General features: G+C 50.0%; 1 protein-coding gene across 2 annotated transcripts in view; it reads left to right on the forward strand.

Annotated features, from left to right (window-relative positions):
* Positions 1-25696, forward strand: part of cv-c (RhoGTPase activating protein) — a 448163-nt gene that overhangs the window by 69034 nt on the left and 353433 nt on the right. Inside the window, exon 2 of one of the 2 annotated variants that reach the window (XM_075688530.1) lies at positions 18231-18270. The exons of the other annotated variant lie outside the window; for it this stretch is intronic. The gene's annotated coding sequence lies outside the window, so the exon portion shown is untranslated. The remainder of the gene's footprint in view (positions 1-18230; positions 18271-25696) is intronic. 2 annotated transcript variants of the gene reach the window in all.

Here is a 25696-nt window from a genome sequence, read left to right on the forward strand (position 1 = left end):
CGAACCGCGCGCGTCTCACGTACCGCCGCGGAAGGGAAGAGCAACAATGCAACTTGACCAGTGCGGCCCGCCTTGCGAGCGTTTTTTTCGAGCACGCTCCCCAGAGTTCACGGTGGCGGCCTGTCTGGTCGGCTGTACGGCGGCGTGTTTGCTTTCCTGATTCGTGTCCGCTAGGCTGCATCTTCCCTGCCTCGATAGCCGTGGCTCCGCGTTATCCGACTGTGCACCTGAGCGTGAGTCCACGTTCGATCGGTGCGGCCGACCTCTCCCTGACCGCCACAACGAGTCCCGGCTCCCCTGCTGCGATACCAATGATGGGCCTGTGCGCTTTGTGCGGGAACGTGCCGCCGTGCGGTTTGCGTCGTGTGTGTGCGTCAGTGCCGTTCCGAGGGACTCGCTCTCCCGTCCACTTCTGATCCGTGCGGCGCTTGCCTTTCATTGAGGTCTGGCCGCTCAGTGATAATGCGCGTCCCCCGCTTGATTGACCGCTCAATATTGACTTTATTTGCGCAACTGTCTGCATGCCCACGTCGGCCTGTTGCACGTGGCCGTCGCATTTGCGTGTTGCAAAATCTGATCGGTTCTGGCTTGCAGAACGCGACCCACGCTTCGCCTTATGTCGTTGCGATACTCGTCTGCAGTAAAATTTTGTCTGTTGAATACGTTCCTCTAAAAGGGACACTAAAGGGAAGTACTTAATCAATTCAGGCTGATAAACTATTCTTCGAACTCTAACATAGCTAATTTGGAGGGTCATCACTAGAAGAGGAAATGAACGCCACACTTTGAGAGAGAGAGAAAGCGAGAAATAACGTTTGTTTATGTAGCCGGCAGATTGGCGGTGTTGCGTACTCCAGGGTAGCGTATCGTACTGCTGCCGAGAAGTAGCGGCGCCTGCCTATCGAAGCTCGACCGACATTACTTATAGGGTAGCGTTGCGTTGTCGGCGGGCTGCAGGCATCCGGTAGACCATGGCGACAAAGCAAGGGCGAAACGATTTCTAGTGCGAAACTTGTATGGTTTATTCAAAGGTAGATGAAAGAAAATGAGAAGAGCATGAAGTGATCAAAAGTACATTTCGGAGCCCCCTAACTAGGCTCTCTACAATCGTGGGAGGGATCTTGCTTCCGCCCACGTCACCTGACCGGCACTGAAAGCCTGGTGAAAGGAGGAGGCCGTCCCCCCTCCTGGAATTGTAGATACTTGTCCGTCTCTCTTGCGCGTTGCTGGTTCGTGGAAGTTCTCCTTTTGGCCGTTCGAGGAACGGATCCCTCTAAAGTCGCACACACACACTCAAACGAGGCCTGTACAGTGCGGGGCTTCCGCCAGACCGGCAGACACTCGAAATGGCCATGGCGAATTAGGAAGTCACGCTTCATTTCGACGAGGCCTGGTGGAAGAAGGTCGGGTGAGAGAAAGTTCTTTCTGCACGAGGTACGGGACGCCAACCATAGCAGGCGAAGTCACGCCTCATTTCGGCGAGGCAGGGTGAGAGTGTTGGTTAAAATTACTTTCTCCACGTGGTGCCAGACGCCAACCCTAACAGCGGCGGGCCCAACCCCGCCTAGATGGCGGCCAGAAGCCATTGGGATCTGGCAGCATCCTCGGCATGCTGGGCGGCCAAAATTTCGTTTTCGGTGGCCGAGCTGAGCAGCACGGTCTTACACTGTTTCCCATCCTTAATTTTTCGGCCCTGTCAGATCGCCTGACGGCAGACCCAGGTATAGTGATCCAGGTCCGCCCTTTCTTGCGAAAATTCACATTTGGCCGAATATTGTCAGCGGATTTGGATACGTGTTGGTTGGAAGGGGGCGCCATGCCACCGCCTGCTGCTTATTAAGCGATGTGTGTGCAGGGGGGAAAACGCACCATCCCCAATCTGCAATTGTTAGTTATCTCCCTGTAGCTAACCATCCGGTCCTCTGTCAGCCCCAGCCGCGGCGCCCCTTGTGGCTCGGCTTGTGAGTCCTCGAGCCACGGTGTTCGACATCGTGCCTCTGTTGGTTTTGGCTGGCTCCGTTGGTTTTAACAGACCCGCTGGCCTTAAGATCATCCTCCAAGTTCACTGCAACTATAGACGTATTCTGAGTAGTCGTGTACTCTGCCGCGTCGACGTACAGCACGTGTTGGAATTTACTCTATATAAGCCTTGCCCTTTCATCCCACCTTTCCCTGTGGTATTCGGGATGCATGTTTTTGGGTAGCGGTGGGATAGTAAGCTGCTTCCTTATGTCATGGGGAATGTCTAATTTAGTGCCATATTGTGATGCGTGTGTTATTCCAAGCTTGTTAAGTATATATATATGTGTCTGCCAGTAGGGCTTTGTGTGAGTCTTTCGTATTGCGCTATCGCAATGGCTTCTACGAGTTCTTCGAGCGAGTTGAGGACACCTAAGGCTAGGAGCCTGTCATTCGATATGTTTATCGGCAATCCTATGGCTTCTTTGAATGACCGTCTAATGATGCCTTCGATTTTTGTCTTTTATGCTACTTGGAGATCTAGGTAGGGGGTTACATATACTATAGGCTAATGACAAAAGCTTGAGCTAGTCGTACCAGATAGTTCATTCCATAATGTCAATTAGCTATTCTCTTAATTAATATCATTGTTTGTTGTGTGCTGTTTTCTAGTATTCTGATCGCTTCCCCGTTGTGAGCGTTCGTTGATACGCGGAGTCCGAGGACTCTAATGCTGTCGACAATGGGTATTCGGTTGCCATCTGCAAAAAGCGCGATATTTGGTTTATCCGTAGAACTCTTACGGCCCGTGCGTGTCGGTCGGTATAGAAGTAATTCTGATTTTCGCGGTGAGCACCTCAGTCCTTTATCCATGACATATTTCTCGACCATTTTATGGCTGTTTGGAGAATTTCCTCAATCTGCCCATCACTTCCACCTGTAGCTCAAAGGGTGATATCACCGGCGTACATGCTATGCTGTAATCCTTCTATATTTTCTAGTTCTGCTGGCAGGCCACTCATATTATATCTACATTGAATAGAAAGGGAGATAAAACTGAGCCTTGTGGCGTGCCCCGGCTTCCGAGTTTTATCTCTTTGGATTTCACTTCACTGAATGTGATTTGCGCAATACGTAAGGTCTAGCCTTCGTAGGATCAACACCAAGGATAGCTTTGGTATCCAGTGTTTGAGGACCCGTTATTTGGGGTTTGATTTTCAACAGACTGTCTTGTGTAGACAGTTTTGGCCTAAACACGATCATGGTTAGCGGGAAAAGGCTATTATATCGTCCAAAAAGTTAGGCGTGTGAAGCTGACGTGCTCGGTGAGCTTGCCAGCACACGACGTTAACGAGATAGGCCTGAGATTTATCAAGTTGAAATTTCTTTCCCGGCTTTGGAATCATAACAACGTGGGTTGTTTTCCGTTGGCGTGGAATATTATCCTGTTCGCAGCAGTTAGTGGTGAGGCACTTGGTGAGGACCGAGATAGATTCATCATCGAGGTTTCTCAGGATCTTGTTGGTGATTCCATCCGAGCCTGGCGCGGATTTCGTGTTGAGCTTGATGAGCTCCGCTCGAACATTTAGATATTTTTTTTAAAATCTCGCGCGGCGGTAAACCCAGCGCTGAAACGCCACTGCGATGTCACCGATTTCAAAGTACTTTGTCGTAGTCAGGCTGCTGTGACGACAGCAGCTGTTCTCGGAAGTTTCTTAGTTCAGTCTTTGACTCCTTTGGAATACAATTCAATGAAAAACGATTTACTGATAGAGAAGATTTACTGATAATGAATTAACTGCGCCGACGAAGCAGCCGTGAAAATCCACGATATCACTGTGAACAGGAGCTTCAAGGCGCCGTCGCCACCCGTCTTTCGATTTCGTGTCTTTTGTCTCTCATAAAAGTTCATTTCACGACAGGAGCTGGTTTTCGGGTATTCGTAGAAGCTTCATCTACTCGTGCATATCAATTTGCTCTTGTCTTTATTTTCCCACATTAACGTATGCCGCTTCTCGCCAGTTCTCGAGGCTGACTTCCTCGTGCTGTGGCTTTGCTGCTGCTGCGCGCTTATTCATCATCATCAGCCAATTGTTTTTTTTTTATGTGCACTGGCAGGACGTAGGCCTGTCGCAGCGATCTCCAGTTACTCCTGTCTTGCGCTAGCTAGCTGATTCCAGGTTGCGCCTGCGAATCACACCACCTAATTTTCTGCCGTCCTCGACTGCGCTTCCCCTCCATTGGCACCCACTCTGGAACATTAATTGGCCACCACTTATCTTCCCTGCGCATTACATGGCCTGCATGATCAGCTGATCCCCCCCCCCTCTTTAAATGTCACCTCTAGAACGTCGGGTACCCCCGTTAGCTTTCTGATCGACACCGCTCTCTTCCCGTATCTTCACGCTGACTACGCCTAACAGTGTTTGTTCCATCGCTTTTTGCGCTTGTTCTCCTGCTTCTCTGTTAACTTCCAAGCTTCTGTTATTTCAGAGCAACGTTTAAGGAACTGCCAATTGAAGCGAGAAACTCCGAGCCCGACCCATTCGCGATGCGTAGTTTACAGCGACGTTTTTGATTGATTGCGTCCTCAGAACGTACAGGGAGTGTTACAGTGCACAGCCTTGTGGCTGCTGGAAGCAGCGCGCGTACTTTTCGCGGACACTTGATTGGCATATGAATGCTGTATAATGTTCTTGAGCTTTACTGTAATGTTCTTAAGCCTTACCATCGCGGCGCATAGGCCCCTGGAGCCACGTCCCGCGGCACTCCTTGAGAATTCAAGAGGGGGCTGACCGTCTCACCGTGAAATCATCCAGCTTTGCGCACCATTAAATCGGGGCGTGGCACTGCGGCCCAGCCTTGTCGCCACTCGGCGCACGAAGAGAAGGAGGCAAAGGCCGGGGCAGCAGATCATGATGGCGCGCGCATGTATCATCTATACACACGCGACACACCTTACATCCCGTCAATCGTCCCCCGCGCTTCTTTGTGGGCGACCACGCGCGCGGCTGATTGAACCGCCGCTGTGTAGCGGAAGGGTTGGTTCGGCTGCCCGCCGATCTCGGGTGTAATTTGATCGACTGACCTGACCGCGGCTTACTGACAGGGAGTGGGATCTTGTCCAGCGCTTCACTGCTCTTGTCTGTCTTGGACTTTGGCGGATGTGGGAACTGATCGCCAGGAAGAAAAGGGCGTATGTCTGTGTGTTCAAATATCGAGAACACAAGAGAAACCACGCTAGAAAGCTTATGAGCTGGAGAATGCGGCACATTAGAGTTTCATAATGTGAGATGAGCTATCATCGTTTATATTTTAGCCTTTCGTTCGCTCCTCGTTCCACATTGAACACACGCTGTCAGAGTTGTCGGACGATCCTACCGCTGTCAACCAGATGTAGGAGTCGTCGGACGACCTCGCCGCTGCCACCATTTGAAGGAGTTGAAGATCGTAGAGAGGAACTCGGTGAACAGGATTTATTTACATTATTTACATCTTAGACAAGACATACATCGACAGTCTAGCGTGACTCCCATATGGAGCCCGCAAGACTAACATACAGCAAACAGCTTACGAGCACACAGCTCACGAGTACATTTCTAGTATGACAACGAGCACTCACTAGCAGCCGACAATCGCTGCTTATAAGCTCTCTGCTCGACGTCATAGTTCGACGTCATTCAAAATGACCCGCCCTTTTGGAGGATGGGGGCTGTCATACACGTGTTGCACAGGTTTCAGTGCCGCACACACATACAGGTGTAAAGATCCGGAGCCGACGTCAGAGGGCTTCGTAGAACTCTGCTCCGTCCCGGGTGGCACGCCGGGTAGCACATTCCTGAGCTGACCCCGCGCCACGTGGCTGCCGGTTATCCGCAGTTCTCTGAAGTGCGCCCCGTCTGGTTTGATTGGACACGTGCAGCGGGCTGAAATAGCTGGCACGTTGCCACCCCGTCCGGCCATTCCTAACAACGCTAATTGACGACGTGCTCTCTGGGCGATAGTGAAAGTAGTTTACATCACGTACGCGACTCTGACCAATTATTAAGAAGCCAAACTTATGCCGTGGATGGAACTTTTCAATGCGTGGTGCGTCATTCTGCTCTTGCGTTTGCGTGGCGTCTGCTGCCAGAACACTGACAAGTTTGCGCTCGCGTCGAAGTAGGTGTGCGTGTGAGGCCATCATATTAGCTGTGTGCCTCTACGGTGAAATGAACACACGAGAAGTCAAGTAACTAATTCGTCTGAAAAGCTCTAAGGCTCGGCCTATCCAACCAACACACATAGGTATGTCGAGATACTATGATCTGGCCACATATTTTCATTCGCGTATGGTTCTTACGTTCTTCTAATCGTTCCACACGTGGGGAAAGCTTCGCATCCCGACGACAGGCTGTGCTTTACATGCCAGCTAAGTGTGCCACAGAGTTAAGTGTGCCACGGCATTGACTAAGCAATATTCCGATTGCATAGCGCTGATTTCAGTTTTGTTGTTCTGATTTCATTTGTAAGTGCTAGTACGATCTTCAACTCTAGCAGGCTATGAAACAGCGTTGATAGCGAAGTGATAAAGAAAAGCTGCACGGCGAATCTGGACGACTAACGAGAAGGCGAGCATAATCTCTCTGCACATATCCGGTGGAATGCTTTTGACGTCGCCAATATCTTTGTTCTTGGTTTTCATTGTACATGCTCACTGTTTTCGATCCTATGCGTACAATTGCACCTTGGCTCATTTTGGAATGGCTATTGCGAAGCTGTCAGCAACCCATGCAAAAAAAAAAAAGTCTGTTTACAGCCAACAACGACCTCAGCCTCACCCTCAACATCAACTGTGGCAACGAGTTCGGCTGAAGCTGTGTCCTATTCCTCATATCCACGAGCCGCTGAGTCTCATGGAAGAAGAAGAAGAAAAAAAAAAGCGACATCTGGGCGGCCTATACAGCAATGCACGCATGTTATTCTACGGTCTTGCGGAATGCGACATATCTGCGACGTTGTCTAGTAATGTACAGCGCGCTTTGTCGGAGGCGCGCTCAGACAGCCGTCACACGTGGCGCGGGTCGGTCCCGTCCTCAAGCAGCGGGAACGTACCTGTCACTCACTGTAGAGGCGGGTAGAGTTCCGCTCGGAATATGGCTGGGCGCCGCCGAGTGTCCCTCGTGTCAACCCTTTGGCTGGCATACGCTAGTTGGCGCTGCCCCGCTTGCTTCTCACCGAGCGTTTGGGACGGCGCGCTGGATCTGCACATACGAAGGGGGAATGCCGGCGCTTTTTATGCTTAATTAAATGGCCCCTCACCAGGCCACATAGCAAAGTCTGGTTATGCGCTGGAAGTTGTTACGTGTCCTCTGGGAGCGTTCTACCGCGTTAATTTTTCACATTGGTCACTTAATAGCCTAGATAGAAATATTTCAGTGCCGCGAACCCACGATTTCAGGAGGCGAGCGTCACCGCCAAGATAACGCTATCTCCACTTGCTCCCTTATAGCCTCTGCAAGCTAAATTCCTTCCCTGCGTTCGCCCATACCGGAGCTGGAGAATCGCCGCGAAACGCATACGTCGCGGTCACCCCCCCCCCCCCCCCCAAACACACACACATCTTTTTTTTTTTTTTCGTTCTCACTTCTGTGCTGCGCCTGCGCGGCGCACTTCCGCTGACGGTCTCTCTCGCGTGAGCTGTTGCGTTTGTCTCGTTTCGCGCAGTGCTTGATTTTGCGCGCTGTGCCCGAGAACACCTGACTAGCGGTAAAAGTCAGTCCTACACGAACACTGGGACAGACGCAAACGGATCAAAGAGCATGATCGTGCGCTTGAATTTTATAGAAAACGACATAGTTTCGCTCTCTGCGCGCGCGACTGCACGACATGGGAGCAAGCAGACGAAACGAAGCGAAAGTACATCTCGCTTGTTGCGGTGCTAAGTAAAACAAATATACGTACAAAGAAACTCGAAAACAAGTTAAGGACCGCGCAAAGAGCGATGGAACTAAGAATGTTAGGCATAACGTTAAGAGACAGGAAGAGAGCGGCGTGGATCAGAGAGCAAACAGGGATAGCCGATATTCTAATAGACATTAAGAGAAAGAAATGGAGCTGGGCAGCTTATGTAATGCGTAGGTTAGGTAACCGGTGGACCATTAGGGTTACAGAATGGGTGCCAAGAGAACGGAAGCGCAGTCGAGGACGGCAGAAGACTAGGTGGGGGTGATGAAATGAAGAAATTCGCAGGTGCTAGGTGGAATCGGTTGGCGCAGTACAGGGGTAATTGGAAATCGCAGGGGGAGGCCTTCCTGCAGTGGACATAAACTAGGCTGATGATGATTATTATTTATGTAAACTTTCATTCGTCTATCGATGCAACAAATTACACAAATAACAGATGTTACCTTGAATAATTATCGAAGTCACGAGTCACTAAGAGCGACGCCACAGCAAAAACATGTATGTAGGGGCACTAGCATGTGTACGTCATCCCTCCGGCTTGGAGCGCGGTGCCCGCGAGGAGAAGGGCAAACGGCGTTCGGTTTGAAATTTCAGCTCATTGCGCAGCGCGTAGCGCTGTAATACTTAGCAGACACAATCGTCATTATATGCACTGCGCTTGTCAGCTCAAAATGATCAGGCGTGGTGAGGGGCCCTTTAAAACATTTTGTTCTGTCCTCGCAATATTATCGCGACGACTCTCGGTGTTTGTGTCGCTTAGCGTATCCTGTGGTGCGTTCATGAAGCATGCATGACTAGCATGCATAACTGGTTTTATCAATCGCTTGGGTTACCGGCGTGCTTTTCAAAGCATTTTGCTGTGTATATATATATATATATATATATATATATATATATATATATATATATATATATATATATATATATATATATAAATTTAAGTGTACTCTGAATCCTTCGTGGTCCCGGTCACGGGCATCATCGTCGTGTTTGCTCAGGCAGAAGAAATCGCCAGAAAGCTCTCTACTCATAGATTGTTCCCGTGTCTGCGACAGGCCGGCCGCTTCATCAGCATGCATTGCTTTGTGCGTTAGCCGACAGTCGAGCGAATCTTTTCCACTCTTCACTCTTAGAAAACGTGTCTTCACTCTTGAAAAGTGTAAATTTCCTTCTGCGGCGCGGCATCGTATACAATGGGAATCGCGGTGCAGCATCTTCGTTTTAGGGCGTCTGAGTTCCCTTCGCTTTCACTGCTCGAGGCATAGGCCTCACTCGCTTCAGGAAAGCCGTGGCTGCTCGTCCCCTTGCCGCCGTAGCCTAGGCCCCGACAAAAAGAGAGAGTTATTCTTAGCGGCCGCGAGTCGACCTTGAGGCGGATAGCTTCTAGGTTTGGCCGCTTTGATGGACAATAACTTTCCTATCGATGCATCGGGGCCACCGGGACGAAACGACCTGTTACGCAGCGCCGAGGCGCTCGTTCGCCTTCTCCGGCATATTACTCTCTCTCTCTCCCCCCCCCCCCCCTACTACTTAGTGGCGTTGGTATCGAAGGCAGCGTCTTCGCTCCACTGGCACGCTGTTGTGTTCTTCCTTTACGCGGCGGGCTTTGCACCACGCATGAGTGACCGTTTACGCTGTAGATATTTAGCCATTTGACCGGCGCACGTAAAGTGTGCGCGTGCTTTGCTACAGCGGGCGATTTTCCTTTTATAGCGTTCTTTTTCTTTTTATGGCGTAGTTCTCGAGGTACACCTTTCGCGCCGTCGTGCTCTGTTCCCTCCTTGACCGAGCGTGCTATTTACCTTTTCAATAAGTTGCCTAATGATGATCGCCGAGCGGTGCCCCCTTCCAGCTCGCTTCCCGTGCGTGAGTTGCGCGGGCCTAGCTTGTACCTCTCGGGTATGAGCCCCGTGCACGCGTGTGTGTACTCGGGCCACCTCCTCCCCCTCTCCGGACTCTTTCCGGGCCGATAGTCGGATGGCGGCCTCGAGGGTCAAGTGTCTCGCTCGTCTGCGGGGCTGACTTCGCCCCTCCTCGCGTTCGGTGGTGCAGGACCACCCGTGAGTCGCGAGCCCCTAGGCGCTGTTTTGCTTTAGTCAGTGTTTTTCTTCCACTTTCTTCGATCTGGGAGAAGAGCCTCACGACGCTTTTGCTGCCGCTTCTGGGCACGAGACGGGGTGAGGAGGACAGCTGGCCGTTTGGCCCCTGCGCTGCTGCTGCTGCTGCTGCCACCGAAGATTGGGGACACGGTGTTATTATTTTTCCGGGTGGTCCGTTGCCGACGTCGCACTCGTACGCGATTGTTTTCGCCCGTCCCCGCCCTCTTTGGTCCTGCGCTGCATAGTACCGTGATAGAGCCGTATTCGCTCGAGACAAAAGTGAAAGAAGCGGAGTGGGGTAGGCCGTTTTGTTTTTGGGGTGCGGCCCGCGTGGAGGTCACTTTCGACGGGAGGTCATGTTGCGGAGTCTTCTTTCTTCCCGTTTGCCGCGCTGTCTCGCCACACGGTTGTAATGGATGTCTGTACTACAGGCAGTAGGTGGGACTGACCGACCTCTTCCTCCATGTGTCCGTTGAGGGATACGTGCAACATTGCAGGGTCGTTTATTCTTTGTTTTCGTACCCATCTTGACAAACGGTTCCTGTCGTACGCTGTTTTCAAGGCGGAGAAGCAACTTTCGCTTTTGAGCGCTCCCGCCAATCACTTTAACCCCCCTGCTCATTCTCCGCTCCTTCTGCAACGCCTGCCCTTGCTATTTCCAGTGACACCTGCAGGCTTCGCTTTTTTTCAGTACTCGATGGTCGTTTAAGGATCGGACCGTTTAATGACGGCTGGAACAATGCCACAGCCAATTGTAACCCCGACATGACACGAGAAAAGCTCGGCGCTGTTGAGGAAGAAACCGTACCCGATTGATGTCTTATTATTATTATTATTATTATTATTATTATTATTATTATTATTATTAGTAGTAGTAGTAGTAGTAGTAGTAGTAGTAGTAGTAGTATTATTATTCGGTTTTAAGACGTTCACACCTTCGATAGAGAAATAAAGAAGTGAAGAAGCAGGCTGGCAACTGCAGGGGCACAACGGCCCTATCCATTGTTCAGGCAGGAAGGGATACAAACAAAAAAATGGAAGATAGCAAGACGGGAAGGAGAAAAAGATAAACGAACGAGATGGCAGATCTAAGTTGCGAACCTGGCTAACGGTGGAGTGTTGACCTGTGAAGGCTCAGTCAGTCGCCTGTGGTTTTTATCGTTAGCGTTTTGAGCGTTGGCGTTAGTATAGGTTGTACAACGGAGCAGTCCTGGGGTTTGCTCGATGTGTTGGGGAGCCTCCCACACTCGCTGTGCTGAGATGTGCACTATTCGTCCGTGATGTAATGTAGAACGTGTTAGCTACGTCGCGTTTGGGCCTGACACCATATTTAACTGCCGTTTTAACCTGTGTAGTTGTTCTTTGCTTTAGCCTAGCAGCTCTAGTTGGTTTTAATATTTTCATCAATATGCGCCTTTTAGAGCTCTGGATAGTCGCGGAGGTATATAATGTGATTCACCGTTTTCTTTTTGTGTGTGTGTGTGTGTGTGTGTGTGTAAAATTTAAAAAAAGTTACAATGTCCGTGCCTGTGACCGTTGCGCGCATCGTGTTGCCGCCGTGTTGGCCGATGTGTTACGCGAGGCTTTCCAAAAGCGGTTTCGTAGTGCCACGCAACTGCTTTAAGAATAAGAAATGCAGCAAGGGAGCTGCGAAGGCTGCGCAGCATCGCCCGCAGGCAGTGTTCTCGCATGCGACGGCCTTCGCGGCCCGACGCGCGGCCTTGGCGAATAGCTCGGCACCGTGGATGCGCACTGGAGAGCAGCAGCAGCCCGCTGGAAACCCGATACCTCGCGCGTCGACGGCCGTGCTGGCCTGGCTGGTTCGTTCCCCTCGACGGTCGAGCACGCGTGAGCCTCGGGCAGCAGTGCGCCGCTGAGTTCGTGCCTGCGGGAACTGGGCGCCGCTGCGTCGAATAGTATACGTGCCCATACACACGAATTGCCAAGTGCGCTGGGCCATAGAATGCTGGGCCGCGTTCGCGCAGGCACGCCGCGCGAGAATTGCACGGACTCCTTCGTTGAAGGCAGCCGAGACGTGGCGAGGCGGCGCGTTCCAGCCCGAAGACGAACCTGCGCTCGTTTCTTCGCTAAACAAGTGGCGCTGCGTGCTCGGATTTCCTCGACCGGCGGGGACCTTGACTGAGGTGCCTATAGTTCGTCGCACGTGTCTCTTTTCTGAATAAAGTTTACTACTACTACTCGGAAAAGGACGCATTGTGCTTCTCCCTCTAGTCGTTAGCTGTCGGAGGTATCTGATCGTAGTGTACCTGCTCTATATTAAGGTCGCAAGGGGTTAGTGCGACGGAGAGCGGGACCGTACATCTATCTTCGGCGTGCGAACGATAAGCAAGCCGCTGCAGCCAACTGCGTCGCAAATGTTTGTCTAGTGCATTCTGCAGGCCGCCTTCAACGAGCGGAATTGGAACGAAACAGAGAAAAGAAAAGAAAAGAAAGGCGTGACATGGAACCGGCGAGCCCTCCAGAATCCAGCACTGCGACTTCCATTCGACATCGACCGTGTGCGCCATACTCGGTGTATGCGCGCGTTCGTGCATTTCCCAGGCTGCGAACCCGGCTGGGCCTCTCCTTGTTTGTCATTGGAAGTTTACACAACGTTACGACGTGGACCGCCATAAATCAAAGCTGTGCCTGTTTGCATTTTATTTCTTTCCCGCCTACGATCAGGAGCCAGTCTTCTCGCGTCCGGTCCTCTCCCCTCTTGGCTTTCTTGGGTTGGGCCATAGTTTGCCTGCGGCGCTCATGTGCGCCTCGGCCCCTTGGGGTCTGTGTGTGGCGCCGCACGAAGATAGGGGGAGTTGCTTGGTTCCACTCCATAGCTTCGCCCCTAGCGCTCGTTTGAGTTCTGGCGGCGGCACATCGGTGCAGTGATGAGTGATCACCGACATGTTCACTCACGAAAGAACGTGATGGAGATTGCGGCAGGCTACTTGCTTGGAATACAGCTTCGTTTTGGTATGCCGTCGTATTGCATAAAATAATTTCAACGGCGTTACATATTTTGTACTTTGGGACATTGTTTTTTTTTCCCGGCTAATATGCCTGCCTTCTCTTTCTATTATCTCTTCTCTCCCCCTGAAAATTGGTTTGTATTTATATTCCGTTTACTCCGCGCACAAACGGACGCTGCCTTGCTTTCTGCAAAGGTTGGCATGCATGTGGTACAGAGCATCCGTCGTGTCTGCGGAAGCGTCAGGGCTGGGTCCCTTGTGCCGCCAACACCCGCAGGTCTTCGTATTGCGACCAGCACTCGCTCGCCTCGTGCTTGACTTTGTCTGGCTGAGATAATGTTCATGACGGAAGTAGGTGACGATGAATGCTGCTGGAAAAGTCTGCTCGTACCTGAAGGGCCCCTCACAACGTCTGGCCATGTTGAGCAGACAAGCGCAGAGCCTACAATGCGCGCTAACGATCGTGTTTTTTTGAAGAATTATATCGCCACCCACGGAAAGGTCTGAAATTTCAATCCGAACTCAGTTTTCCCTTTCTCTCACGGCGACCGTGCTCCAACTGGACGGTGATGTAGTCGCGTCCCTACATATACGCAGTCGGGTCCGCAGTGTGACGTCGCTCGTGGTGACACGTGACTTCGAGAATTATTCAAGGCAACATCTGATACTTGGGATCTGTTGCTTGAATTGACGAATTGAAGTTTAGAGAAATAATAAAACAAACAAACGGAATGTCTGCGTGTTTTTTGTTTTACTTCGCACCGAAGCAGGAGAGATGTACTTCCGCTTCGTCTGCTTGTTCCCTCGGTCGTGCAGTCACGTGTAAAGGTACCGAACCTATGCGATTTTCTACCGTGCTCCCAGCGCGTGATCATTCTCTGCGATCCGCTTGTCTGCCTCAGTATTCGTGTAGCACTGAATTATACCGCTAGTCATGTGTCCTTGTGCACAGCGTGCAAAATCTTGCGCTGCGCGAAACGAGATATCGCAACAGCTCGCGCGCAACGCCATCAGCAAAAATTCGCAGCGCCGCAAAAAATAAATAAATAAATAAATAAATAAAAATTTAATAAAGCGAAGAGAAAAAAAAAAAAACAAAGGCGGGACCCGTGACGTAGGCGTCACGCGATCCTCGAGGTCCGGTATGGGAGAACGCAGGGGAGGAATTCCGATTGCGGAGGCTAGGTGCGGCGAGTGGAAAATGTTTCGCTATGCAGTGGAGCTCGCTTTATGAAATCATGGGTTCGCGGCATTGAAATATTTATATCTCGGCTATTAATGAGCCGGCTGGAAAAGATTTTGCGGCAGAACACTCCCTGGAGGACACGTAACAACTTCCAGCGTATAACCAAATTTGCTATGGGCCCTGGTGAGGTGCCCTTTAAGAGTTTAATTGCGGCGAATAGTAGGACAACGCGATACGGCTTGCCCTGTCTTAACTAACGTGTTGTCTCGGTTCACAGTTAAGTAGGCAGATAATGAAAACTTGATCAGAATAAAAAAAGAAGAAAAGAAAGATTGTTGCGCTGCCTGGCAGACAGCGTACCGTGATGAGGCAAATGTTACCAAGTGGGTTTTTTTTTTTTTTTGCTTGTGGTTTACAAAGAAAATGCTGCTACGCGCGAGCCTATTGGCGACTCCAATGTATTCTCGCACTTTCGATTGTTGAGCTATCGTAGCTTCGGCTTGCCGGTCTGATTCTCCGGAGCCAGCAGCATCGCCCCGAACCACCAAGTGCCCCGAACACTGCGAAAAGCTGACTACTTCAACGAGATTCGTCGCAATTACTTGACCAAAACGTAACTGCGCGAGAACCTTTAAGCTGCGCTGCCACAAGCATTGTCAACCACGCCTAGTTTTCTGTTCAGTGGACCATTACAGCGGACGCTTGTCGTATACTCTGTCTGTTTTCATCGTTGCAATGCGTCATGGTCACCAGCGAACGTTCAGTGTGCTTCTGTCTTACATTGTGTTCTATACTGAAAAATAAGTGAATTACGAACTCGCACCCCGAGGCAAAAAAAAAAAAAAAAAAGGAAGTCACGCAACGGTGCCACTTTATTCTCATCAATAGCCCGCGTGCGCGAACCGCCCAACTCTCCCGAATTTTTCGTAAAGTTCACGAATTCTGGTTTCTTCTACGATTTGACGACTATGTTTCGGCAAGCTTTACGAAAAACGAATTGTGTTCGCTTATATGTGTTGCGAGTCGTTCTCCGACCTCATCAAAAAAGCCGCCTGCTTCAAGCAAGTTTATTCAGGGATGCGCCTGAAACAAGCGAAATCGGCAACGGAGAAGTCGCTGAAGAAGTCGCCGTGTGTTGCATGTCAGATTGTACTGCTGCAAGTCTGTGGTGCTTAAATTTAAACATCGATAGTAGAGTGCGTATGTGTTCTGCAGGAGGTTTGTGCTCAGGGTAAAATAAAATAAAATTGAAATGAAACTTTACCTCCTTAACCTCCAATACCACACGGCACTTGGCACACGTTTCGAATTGGCCTAAAGTTAAAAAAAGAAAGAAAAGGTGATGGCATAAATTTTGCTTCGGGCTCTCGATGAATTGAGCCATATAAGCTTCATAGCTTAATTGCGGAGTCGTCGGCCACCTAAAATGAAAGAAGAAAAACGCAATATTTTCTCGTCTGTACTCCTTTAATGAGAGCTTCCCCATCTCGTCCTTTACGCCTTTTCGGAATGTTCTGTATACTACATAGCTATAGAAACGATGAAGCGAAAGTACCATTAAGTCAGCTTAATTTGTTCTTGCCATTGTTCTATCGCGCTTTCGTATGAGCTGTCCAGAAAAGCGCCCCAGAGAGACGAGGAAAGTCGTTGTTCATTTCTCAGCAAGATAATTTTCACTGAAAGGTAGATTCATGGGAAAGTCCCGTCGAGTCGTCTTAGTGACTTGATTGAAATATGAGGAGATGGAGTGTGTCCAGCCTTTCCAGAAACTGATCTGGTAATGTGGCACGGTATCAAAAGAAGACGTTGCTTCAATATGGAGCTTCGCAAGTGGGCTATCCTTAATGTAACGCACCTGATATTTAATATTTTTCAATCCTCCTCACATCCCCAAGCAGCCAGAGTTGAAATTTATTCATTCATTTTAAACTAAATTCCGCACTAGGCTTTCAGACAGGTCGATTGTTGTCCGTATCTTCCAAAGTTGGAGCGGGATGACAGACCAATGAGAAGACCAAATAGAATCACTGAAAGCCAGCGCTCATTTGTCACAGGTGGATTGTAAGGACAGTGGCGTTTTGCGTGAGGCATTTCCTCGCGAGTCGCGCTCTTGTTGATGACAAACAGCGGCTGGAATTTACGTGACCTCCTCGCGGACAAATGGCCCGGCCCTAAACATTTATCCGTGGTGGACAAATTTGATTTTGATCATCCGATTGGCTTCGGCCGCAGTGTCCCGACAGGTGTCACCTCATTTGCCTGTAAGAAACAGCGGCTGGGCTGACATCTGGCGGCACAAGATACAAGTGACCAGTCAAGCGGGTGTTTCTCATACCGTAGTCCAAAGGGAGATTTGTATCTACGTCTTAAAGCAGCGGCAAACGACACCAGAGGCATGGTTTCTCATTCACTAATCAAAAACGCATATACTAAAATAAATGTAAAACAAAGCGATCTGTGGTTGACTGCTAACTACTCGGTTTTCATGTAACAACTCTAGTAAGCAACGGGGAAGAAACAAGAACTTTAGTGTAACGGTTGTTCTATGATCATGCTTTTAGTTATAGTTACGAGTTAATGCCGTTATCGAATCTCCAAACGGAATCTACATGTCTGTGCTGAAGAATGTTTTATTTTTTTCTCGCCCGGCTTATAACAAATCCAAGTTTATCGAGTACTTTTGTGGTCTTCGCTTCCTAAACAGCAATCACAACGGCCTTCCAAACTCACCCCAAGTCGCCCTTGCGAAATATCGAGGCGCCTCTGACCGCTCTGCGGTCTGGGGGCGGCGCAATTTGCTCTCTACAATGGGAACCCGTCCACGGATGCTCGAAGATAAGGGCGTTCGCTTTTTCAGTGCTACACCTCGTTCGGAGTCTCCTTGCACCCGCTGCCACGAGGCCTTAGTGCTGAGCATCTTTCATCGTGCCACCACCCCTGCAGTTCTAAAGCTGCCGGGCGGACACCGGCCACCTGCGTGCAAGCGCTGGCGGCGGAATAGCGCCCCCCCTCCCCCCTTGCTCTTTCGACATCAACTGCGACCCCGCCGACCAGGCTGGCGCAAAGTTCACGACTGCGCTCGCTGGCCGCCGCTTCGCGACGGGAGTTGCTCTGTCGGGAGGCTTGAGGCGGGCTGTCCCCGTGCGCTTCAATAACGTTTCCCGGAACGAAACTCATTTGTTTGGGATGGTAAGCTCGCTGGCGGCGGTGGGGGGGGTGTCCCAAAGGCGTCAAAGGGGTGGGCCACCGCCCCGAGCGTTTCACACTGCTCGCGCGTGAGGCCACCACCCGCCGGGGCCGGTGTGCACGTAATGAATGGTCTCGCCGCGTCGCCGGTGACAAGCGGCTGTGGCGGCTGCTCCGACTCCCGGAAGCACGCGCTTCGCGCTTTGTGTTCTCTGCCAAGCGATGCCTGCTCAGGTGTTTCGCCTTCCGAAACACTGGTCACTCCCGCTACAAAAGACACGTCGTCGTGTACTGTCTCCTCAGGTGGTTCGTCTCGCGCTGGAGGCCTTCCAGTTATGCTGTAGTAGTTGCGGTTCAACGTGGGCGTGCTAGGAAAAGTTCCCGGACGGGTGGTGCGGCCCGGGCTCTTTGGCGCTCGTTTCTGGGCGCTTCCTTTGCGGCATAAGTGGTTTTAAATCACCGCTCGCTGCCGGGTTGTCCGGTCTGCCGTGGAGATTGCCAGCGCGAGTGGTTGGTACGGTTTGGGTAGTTTGACTAAACGGCCGTTTTGGTGGGGCTTGGTTTGAGAACACAGTGGCGCTTGGGATGCAAAGAACGAACTGGGCTGCCCCGCCTCGCCTGCTCCTTGGCGCTTTAGTGGCGGAGATGGCAAAGCTAAATCCTTCGAAACGGAATGAACTGGTCAACGTTTGGATAACGCATAGAAAACGGGCTCAGGGTGTGCATTCTCATGCGAGAATGGAGCCGGCCGTAGTGCGCTGCTGGGAGCGCCAGTTGTGCGATGCTCGGCAGTACCATCAGTTTGTGGAGCGGCAGTTATTTAGCTAAAATAGCTTCAGGCTTGTTTCAACGTTATACTTACGCGGCTCTTGTTTTTTGGTTCAGGTAACCTGGATGCCTATCCGAGCTGCGTGCCATGACTTTGGTAAGTTCCGCTAACAGAGCTCAACTTCATGGCGTTTGGCTCTTGTTACGCACGTTTGCATTCTTTAGCTTGACGTTAAGAGGAAGCTTTATCTTGATAGCTTCTGTCTGAATACATGGGAGCGGAAAAATCTTTCTTCTCGTCATCCACTGCACCGAATTTTATCAGGTTTGTTGCATGAAAATAAATATACATATAAATAAAATATATTAAGAGAAAGCTATAAAAGCTCAGCGGCTCCTATCTAAGTACGGGAAACGAGAAATCGTTTTTCTCGGCAACCACTGCACCAAATTTGATGAGGTTTGTTGTATTTAAAAGAAAAAGCTCAGGTCTAGTGACTGTTAGTTGCGAATTTTCGATTTAAGCCGCTAATGTATAATTTAAGGTTGCTAAAGATCGCAAATATTCAGAAAACGAAAATATAAAGTTTATACAACTCTGTAACTCAGCAGTGAAAAACGATGCGATTGAAACTCGATTTAACGAAGTGGTGACCACGCTCTAATATTGCGTTAAGTCGGGAAGTTCATAAAATCGGAAAAGGAAATTTTGGGTCCTTCGAAATCTGAAATTGTAACGTAGTGTCACCCAAAAGCTACCGCGGCATTGTATTTGCCGCTAATCTAGCCATCTGTCGCATAATCCTTGAAATAACGAAAACAACCACCGCCGCCCCTACCGAGGCGGCGTTGAGTCGGCTGTTCCGTGCATGGGCGCGGCGTGCATCCTCGTCAAAGTAAAGCTAGGGGTGTGACCATGGCGCCTAGATGTTCTAACGCTATAGCTTTAGTGCGTGCGCTCGAATAAGAACCAGTCTGTGTCAAAATTTAAAAGATATCACCGCTTTTTTTACTCATTTATTTCAGGAAAAATTTCGCTAAATCGAGTTCTACCAAATTTGTTTCGTTAATTAGGGTTGATAACATTGAACCCTATGAGTACCTGCCGGGGAATGCAAATTTCTTCGTTAAATCGGGAAATTCGTGAAATCGCGTTTCCTTAGATCGAGTTTCAACTGTATAAAAATTCCGTAAATTTTATCTAATAGTACATCTACAGCGAACAAAAGGGATGTATTAGACATGATAATTAGCCATGTAATAATATATGGCTAATGTATTACATATGGCTAACTTATCGCTAATATGTGAGTAGGACTCTTGCAAGACCCTGGTAGACAATGTAACAAATTCACCTAAAACATAAACTGATATATCAAATTTGTCCGCTTTGAATGCTCTAATGGATTCAGTTAGAAAACTGCGATGTCCGTTCTAAGTGCAGAGCTACGAATTTGTAAACTTCGTGTTTCTATTTTTTTTTCATGCTTACAAATTTTTCAAGATTCCATTTTAAATATTCAGGCCCTAAATCGAAATTCCGCTTCAAACAATCACTAAATTTAACTTTATCTCGCAAATACAATTATTTCATTAGAATCGACCCAGTGGTTGCCTCGAAAAGGCGTTTCTGTGTTTTACATGTAGACTTAGAAGACGACTAAGTGTCTTCTTGGCAGAACACTTGTTTCTGTGCTCTGGGAATTTTTGGTAAAATCTTCGCATTTCGAGGTGCCTCGCCTCACCGTCTTGCGGCCATGGACACGGAGCATGCCAGAAGCCCGCCTGGCCAGAAGTCATCACAATCGTCAACCGCAAGGAAGCGAGTTGGCTCCCCCAACGACACTGAGGACACCGAGCTGTACTCCGTGTCGGAAGGCGACTCATCCGACGACGGCTTCATACCCGTCCGGAGTAAGAGGGCGAAGAGAAAGATCGTCAACACAGCGCCGTCAACTCCTGCGAGTACTACGACTATAAAGTCAAGGCCTGCGCGCTGGCCACACGTCATCGTCTTTATGCCGGAAGAACCGTCAAGCAACCTACGGTTGCTGAACAGGCAAGCCCTATCCATTTTTCTGGAACGTGCGGTGCCGGATCAAATTAAAGACATCAGAATAAATCCACGCAAGAATATACTCGTCATAGACGTGTACAACGCGAGTGCGCTTGGAAAACTTCAAGAAATCACGGGGCTAGGCGGAATCATAATGCGCCCTTTTATCCCGATCGACGACACATCCATAGCCGGTGTGATTTACGACATTGACATTGCCATTCCCAATGATGACTTACCTAGCCTCATCAAGCCGGCATACGAGGGCACGATCATTACGCAAGTGCGCCGCCTTGGGAATACGCGCTACGTAAAAGTAATTTTCAAGGGGGATTGTATACCATCCCACGTTAAAGTCGGACATTTCCGACATCCGGTTCGACCATTCATCCAGAAGCCGCTTTAATGCCATCAGTGTTTCAGGCTAGGACACGTCAAGGACGTGTGTCCCAACTCGCTACTGTGTCCCCGTTGCGCTGAACCTCATGCAGAACAGACCTGCGGTGCCACGGTTCTGAAGTGCGCCAACTGTAGCTGCCCTCACGCGGCCTCGTCGAAAGACTGTCCCCGCATCAAGAGGGAGCGCGCGGTTCTCAAGCAAATGGCCAGAGACAATTCGGCCCACAGGGAGGCAGCCCAAGTAGTCCGGCGTCGGCGTCGACGTCGGCACCATCGTACGTCTTCGAAGAAGGCGCATACGCGAAGTGACAGTACCCACTCCACTGCGGTGCTAGTTCGTCGCGCCGCGAAGAGACCCACCACTTCCACGAAGTAAGCAGAAAAGACTCAATCTTTATAGGATTGGCCTACGCTACCGAGCCGCTCCCTTGCTAAGGAACCATGCCAGATTGATGGACTCCAACGGACGATGTGTGTGTGCTGTGCTATGTGCTCTCTCTCACTCTCCCCTTCCCCATCTTTCATCTCCCCCATCCCTCTCCCATGTGTAGGGTAGCAAACCGGTTAAACTAAACTGGTTAAAGGGACACTAAAGGTTACCAGAAACTCAAGTTAAAGTGGTAGAGCAATGTTCTAGAACGTCTAAGGCGTCAATATAATCGCGAACAGAGCTTTAGTAACCGAGAAATTGAGGTAAATGCATGACACGATTTGAGACCCCCCAGCGACATCCCGGTACTAGCCCGATGACGAAAGGTCTCCTCATAATTTGTGTTACTAATACTCAACTACTCGTATTAAAAATATCATTTCATTCGATTATAAGCCGGAAAAAATGCTACTTGTCTACGTCTATTCGATTCTAGGAAAAAATAACATTTTGACGTTACCCTTCAGTAATATGGGTGTTCGAAAGGTTTCGTTTTCGCTCGACTCTGCGCCGCGCACGCTTTGGAGTTTCATTAGTTTCGTTATCGCGTCGTGCTGTGAGGGTTCTGCTCGCGAAACTTTCATTTGGAACAAGCAGCGAGAATGCCACGTCCATGTGATGTCGTGGGAAGCCCTCGTTGCTTTCCCGCTCCGGAGAGCCGGTGTCGAGGCCGCCGTCGTAGTACGCAACGACGCCGGCAGTGCGAGCCCTCAGAAGCAGGTCGCGCTCGTCGGTGCTCAAATCGCTGAAGTTGAGCCCACCATCGCGAGCCAATCTGTCGGTGTCAGGGTCCATTGCGACGAGCGTCGAAGTTAGCGTCATAGAATGAAGTACCAGCTTATGGGCGTCTTGCGCTGGAGTGTGAGGTATAGTGGCGGCGCCTGGTGGCGGTGCGGGAAACGACATCTGGGTCGTGCCAGCTTGGGTCGTATTGAGCCCTGGCTGTGGCGAAGCACGTTTCTAGGCCGAGTTTTGCGTCGATTCGCACATTTTTATGCCCTGTTGCGAGTGCGAAAAGGCTCGTCGCTTCTCATAGACCACGCCGACCACGCTGCGAGCTCGCCTATAGTTTAACGAAAACGGACTCTCCGTGTGCCGTGGGACGTAACGTGGGACGTAATTCGTTTCTCCTTCCGCTAGCCACCATACTCCCGCTTTCGCTCTGCTGTCGGCTCTGTCTTGGCTCTGTTTCTGGCCGCGCGTTCGCGTTTTGCGCAGAAAAGCCGTAGCGCCGTCTGCGGACGCCGTTCTACTCACCGATGGCGCAACGTCACTATGAGACCATGATGTCAGTTCTCCTCGATCGGAGGGCGGGCGATTTGAACTGCGCTAGAGGTACGCGGACGCTTCAGAACGCATTTTCTCTTAAAATAAGTCTCTCCTTGGCACGAAACAAGCGTTTCGAGGTTTCTGGGATGGTATTTCAACAGTCCACGTTGACTTAATAGTAACCTTTAGTGTCCCTTTAACCTCCCTACCTTTCCTTCTCCACTTTTTCCTTCCTTTCCTTCAGAAGGTCGGGGCCCCACCTGATCCTTCTCCGGCCATGGATGATTCACCTAAAACAGACCGTCAAGTCATCTCGGTGCTACGTTCTCTCATGGAGGCCATTCGAGCGCTCTTAGTGGACATGGAGATACCGACTGCTCGGAGCGCACTTAAAGTGCTGGACGCCTTAAGCCCAGTGCTTGCATCCCTCAACTAGAAAGATGACTACCCATACCCCATCCTTTCGAAAAGAAGTCAAGGTAGCGTCCGTCATCCATTGGAACGCCAGATGGCTAAAATCACGAATTTCAGATTTTCGTCGGTTTGTGTACACCAATGTGTTTCCACTCATCGTCATTTGTGCGCCCAACTTGTCGAAACCAATAAGACTGTCAGGATACGAATTTATCATGTCATCAACAAATGGTGCATGCAGCAAAATTGTCGTTTTTGTTCGTCGTGAAATCACCTATGTTTTGCAACCAATTGCTCCCCACGACGACAATCAATATATATGCATCACAGTTAAAAAGAACAAACTCTTGTTTTCTCTCATAGGCGTTTATATATCGCCTTCCAGAAATTTAGATACCAAAAGATTTGCGGATATTTTGAGTGTTTGTCCCGCCCCATGTGTCATCATAGGAGATTTCAATGCACACCATCCAGCATGGGGAAGTACAAGGACAAATGCAAAAGGACGAAGATTAGCAAGCATCGCCCACAACTATGGCCTTACTCTTCTGAACGATGGTAGCCCCACCTTTCTTCGAGGCGTGACATCCGGCAGCTGCCTCGACCTTGCTTTCGTCTCCAACTCTCTCGCCAGATGTGTGAAGTGGTTTCCAGACATTGAGACACATGGGAGTGACCACATTCCCAGCTATCTGAACATCAAAGGCTTGTTGTCTAGATCAGGCCCACGAAATACCATTCGGACGATTCAATGGGCCAACTTCAAACATGAGATGGACGATGCCTGCCGCGAGGGCCTACCCTCTGGGTTAGAGCAAACGATTAAAATTACGATGCAAAACGCCACTCGCATGATGACGTTCTCTTCCACGCGAAACGACTTCGACATAGAATTAAAGTGACTTCGAGCGCTTCGTCGCCGGGCGGAACGTCGATATCGGCGTACAAAATCAATCCATTACCTTAGGGCAGCCAGGAGGATGCAAAAGAAGATTCAGCGCCGTATGGATAGATTGGCGTCGGAACGTTGGGCAACATTTTGCCAGACACTCGACCCCCGCAAGCCACTGTCTCACATTTGGAAAACGGTGCAAGGTGTGCGTTGCCTTCCGGAACGGCGTTTTCCATTCAAGGCGCTAGCGCTTTTCCAAGGGCGGCAAGACATCGATGTCGCAGAAGACTTTTATGCACGGATCGCAGACCAAGCGACTCGTCCAGATCCTCCAGCCCGAGCTGACGTCCCCCATTCCCGTGATTACCGCATGGACCTTCCTTTTACAATGGAGGAGCTCGAAGCGGCACTAGCTCTCTGCAGGCGCTCATCATCTCCGGGTCCAGATGGTATATCATACCGAGCCTTGTGCTATCTCGGAGAGTCCGCACGGATAGAATTGTTGAGCCTTTACAACTCCTCATGGCAGGAGGGAAATGTTCCTGAGGAATGGAAAGTAAGCCGCCTGGTGCCACTCTTAAAGCAGGGCAAATCGCCACTAGAACTTACCTCTTACCGCCCAATAGCGCTGGCCAGCTGTGTAGGAAAGATAATGGAACGGATGATCCTTGGCCGCCTGGAATGGTACCTTGAATATTAAAAGATTTATCCGATTTCCATGGCTGGTTTCCGACGTGACCGCTCTTCCATCGACAATGTAGTTGATCTCATTTCATATGTCCAGCACGAAAGGTCCCGTAAGCGTTCATTTGCAGCTTTATTCGTTGATGTGAAAGGGGCATACGATAACGTATTACATGAGGCGATTCTTGACGCTTTTGCGACGGTTGGCCTAGGTTGTCGAGTTTTTTTGTGGATTGCAAGTTACCTATCTGCAAGGTCATTCTATTTGTTAACTGACGATGGCCCAACTACGCGACGCTATACCAGCAGGGGCGTTCCTTAAGGCGGTGCTCTCAGCCCGACGCTATTCAACTTCGCTCTTTTTGTACTTGCTGAATACTTGCCAACTACCATCAAAATTTCCATATACGCTGACGGCATCTGTGTCTGGACTTCGGCAGTCACACGTCCTCAGATACGTGCGCGGCTTCAAAGAGCGGCCACTTTCACAGCGAACTACTTGTGTAAACAGGGTCTCAGCATATCACCAGAAAAATGCGCACTAGTAGCATTTACTCGCAAACCGATGACGGCTTATGTCATCTCAATCAATGGGCGGACCATATTCTATGTCCGAACCCACAGATTCCTTGACGTAATTATTGACCGAGACCTCTGTTGGAGCCCGCACGTGGCCTACATAAAACGGCGCCTGACAGCCACTTCCCAGTTGTTTAAATACTTGACAGGAAAGACGTGGGCGATGTCACTAAACGCAATGCTTAAACTCTACAGTGCTCTCTTTCTCGGTTTTTTAAGATATAGTCTACCTGTACTGAACAACACCTGCAAGACAAATATTCGTGTTCCGCAGGCAGCACAAGCTCAAGCACTCAGAGTCTGCCTTGGTTTGGCCAGATGCACGTCAACAGAGGCAACTCTTGCGATTACTCGGGACCATCCAATGCGAACTCACATTACGGTGGAAGCCCTGAGAATGCACATCAGACATTTTGCACATGCCCCCTATCACCACCTTGCAACACTACCTTCAGACAGGCACCAATTATCAGTCTCTAAAACTATCATCAAGTACAGCGACAAACTTCCCTCGGGCTTCACCGCTGCATCTAAACCATCGATACTCCCTTTGTGTCTTATCAGCCCCACAGTCCATCTCAGTGTACCAGGAATCGGGAAAAAGTCTGAACTGTCGTCGCCTGTGCTGAAACAACTGTCTCTGCTTCTTCTGCACGAGAGGTACGCGGACAGTGAACACATTTATACTGATGATTCCACAAACATCCAGTGTTCGTCCGGTGCTGTTGTTCTCCCAGCAAAAGCTATTACCATCAGCTTTAGGACTGACCACCCCACAACATCGACATCTGCGGAACTAGCTGCTCTTCGCGCTGCACTTTGTTTCGTCAATCGGGAGCCACATCGACAATGGTCAATTT

Source organism: Dermacentor variabilis, chromosome 4 (assembly GCF_050947875.1).
Source record: "Dermacentor variabilis isolate Ectoservices chromosome 4, ASM5094787v1, whole genome shotgun sequence".
Taxonomy (NCBI): domain Eukaryota; kingdom Metazoa; phylum Arthropoda; class Arachnida; order Ixodida; family Ixodidae; genus Dermacentor; species Dermacentor variabilis.